We start from the raw sequence: 3,525 nt of genomic DNA on the forward strand, positions 1-3,525 counted from the left end.
GTATGTACATATTCAGCATCAAAACTTTCCTTGTGGAGTTTTCATGTATTTAAGCTTTAAAGTTTGATTCACTATACCAGTTCGCCTGCTAGGTCAAAAATAATCCTTTGTTTTATTTGTATATATTTTTAGAGCTGGATATACATAAAAAGGCAAAAGTTGTTGATCAAAACTTTTACGTTAATGGTGACTGCCATGACAAAGCAGTACAAGGCATGCTAATAGGGTACTTGGAATATTTTCAGAGGAAAACTTCAGCATACCAGTACTGTGAACTAAACAGAATCCTGCAGAAGGTGGAAAGGCTAACGCAATATAAGTGTTTTGTGGAAGCACATGAGATGAAGTGATTTCTTTGGGGGTTTTTTTTCTTTTTTACGGAGTGCTTGTGTACACAATGTGATAAATTCATTATTTTAAGAGATCATACCATTCATTGAAAAGAACTTGTACTGTTACTGTATTTTCTCTTATAATGTACTGTAAAAATGTAATCACTGTATCTTTTTCTTTCACCCTTAGAGATGAATGAAACTGAATTTTATACCATACGGGGATATTTTTTTCCTTTTTGGATCTGCTTCTAAATGTTAAGCTTCCTTTTATGCCTGCAAACTATTAAAACTCAGTCTTCTATTGCCATATGGTATTATGGATACTAGTTGTATAATTTTGTTTATTTAATGGCATTCAGAGTTACTTTTGTGTGCTGGTAGAAGACAAAATCCTATGGTGTTGCCTTCTCTTCTTTTTTATACTTGTAATACAAAATGGGTGAGAGCTAATTTGAAGTCATACTTGAAAGGTGAGATTATTAAAATTTGTAGTCAATTATATATAAAAAATTGACAGCTAAGTTGTTTTGCAGTAACACTGGGGTGGGCAAAATATGGCCCTCAAGCCAGATCCAGCCTGTCAACTGATTTTATCCAGACCATGTGTCAGTGGCCACTAAGTCACTAAGTCAAATGAGCTGGCCTTTAGGGAGCTGGCGGTTCTGGCCGTTATGTCATGCCAGACAGGCGGGCACATCTTGACCCCATCCACAGCTTACATCAGCTCTCGCCCCATGCACTGGAAGCAGCACTGGATGCATGCTGGCATCAGCTGTGGACGCTGCCTGCAGGTTCCTGCCAAGGACTGGGGTGACTGCCTGGGACTGCAGCTGATGTGCTGATGCAATAGCATCACCTATGGACCTGGGGGGATGCCCTGATCCTCAAAGGGAAGCTGCTACCTGCATCCACAGCTGATGTCAGCTTCTACCTGGTGCTGCTTCCATTGCCTGGGGCAGGAGTTAATGTAAGCTGCAGGACTGTGTTGGAGGTGTGAAATGGATGGGGGGCAATGAAGAGGAGTTCAAAGTGGGGAAGGGAAAGACAACAAGGGGTAGGCCTGCCTATGATGAGCTTCAGCAGCTGGTGCTGGGCACCAGACAAAAGCAGAACCCAGCAACAGGTGTACTTACTGCTCCGGGGCCCTTCTGACTAGCTACCCAGAGCCCACATCATGGCTGTCCCACAGGTCCTCCCCACTGCTGCTACTACAACCTCCAGGCAGCCCTGAGCTTGAGGAGTGGCGTTGGAAGCAATGGGGAGGACCCACAGGGCAGCCACGGCCAAAAGGGCCCCAGAAGTGGCAAGGGTGCCCATTGCTGGTCTTGATTTTACCTGGTGCCCAGCACCAACTGCCACTCATCATGGACAGGGCCGCCTCTCTCTGTCTCTCCCTTTGTCCCCCTTCCCCTTCCCCCGCAACCATCCCACATCTGGCCCATGTGCCAGAAGCAGTGCCAGGCAGGTGCCAGCATCAGCTGTGGATGCAGGAGGCAGCTTCCCCCAGGGATTACGGCATTTGCCCAAGTGCCTTGGAGTAGGAAGGTTGGCTAGAGGCTCAACCTGCTGAAGCTGTCACCTGCACTCATGCCAGCTCCCCCCCCAGAGCCCCATCCTGTATAGGGAGGTTTGCAACATTTATTATTTGGTATTTGTGGGGTTAGTAAATCCCATGTATATATATATATATATTTATATATATATATTGTGTGTGTGTGTGTGTGTGTGCGTGCACGCACGTGTACGCCACGTATGTTTGCAAGTGTATGAATATGTTTCTCTTGTATTTATAACCATTCACTCTAACTTTGTGATAATAGCTGGAAAAAATTGACCCATCAGTAAAACAGAATAATGAAACAGTTTTTCATTAAAAGAATGGAGGCATTTTTCCCCTCCCTATTTTTATTCAATTTTCTGACCCATTATGCTTACTAATGATCCCTATCATATCTATTGAATTTTGATGTTAAAAGTATATAGTATTAGTAGGCTGTTCAGAATGAAAATCAATATTCATGTAATGGCCTAGATTTAGCATCCACCATACCACAAAGTAGTGAATGATGTTAACAGTTGTGTATAATGGTTAAATACATGTGATCACAACTCCAGCTGTAGTTTCATGGCATAGATCTCTCTATTAGCCTTGAATCAGAACTGCATTATTTCTAATGGGCAATTATTTCTACCCAAGATCGGTCCTCTTCTGCACTGCCATGTGTGACGTATACTGTTACCTTTCCTCTATTTCCATTAACATACGCCATGCAGAAGGCCTATACCAGTTAGTTACCTGTTATACCTTCTTTGTAGACTGAGGTATAGCTTCAGTGTGTTGACACTTCAGTGCTTTGCCAGGTGACCATGGAGAGTGCCAGGCACAGGTGGGCTGCCAGGCAAATGCCTCCCAATCAAAATTTTCCTGCTTTCCCTTCATTTTCTACTGGAGCCATACTTTGTTCCAGTGCCTGGGATTTTGCTATGTAGTTTTGAGATGGAAAGTAGATCACCAACCTAGCACATATCTTGCTTTACTGGGGTAGTGTGGTGTAGCTCCTCCAAGTCTTGTGCTATAATATTATTTCTGGCCTGAAGCTCCTGGGGATGCTGAAGTTTGGGTGGCAGTGAAGGCAAATTTTGTGCCCATGCCTTTTGGCCTGCTTCTTGGCTAATCCATAACTAACCTGTCAGTTGACTTCATAGCATGGGCATTGAACTAGCTACAAGCCTGGAGCACAGTCACATCACAGGGTCAGAGTTGCATCCCTGTAAGTCCAAACAATATGTGTGCATCTCTGAGTCACGCTAAGATGCCTTATGCTGGCCCAGCCCACTTTAGAAGAACCCAACCAGGGATTGGGTGCTAAGGGCAAAGAGAGCCCTTTACATGTTAGACAGTTACAGCCTAGATATTTTAAAAGAAGCTTTATGATCTATCAAACCCATCATGTGCTTCCCAGCTGGGAGCATTTTTCAAAATTGCTGCTCCCTAGCAAGAGGCTGCTATATGGGGCTGTGCGGATCCATGGTTTTGCTTCTTTCCTTCCTCTCTCCCCACAGGGCATGGGGCGCAGAGCTGACTGTCAGTGTCAATCTGCAGCTCCTGTCTCTCAGGACTGCAGCTCTACTCCCATGCCTAACATGCAATAAAGGAATAAAGTAATGTAAATACAAAAGATAGGGAAAG

This window comes from Alligator sinensis, unplaced genomic scaffold (assembly GCF_000455745.1).
Source record: "Alligator sinensis unplaced genomic scaffold, ASM45574v1 scaffold67_1, whole genome shotgun sequence".
In the NCBI taxonomy this organism is placed as follows: domain Eukaryota; kingdom Metazoa; phylum Chordata; order Crocodylia; family Alligatoridae; genus Alligator; species Alligator sinensis.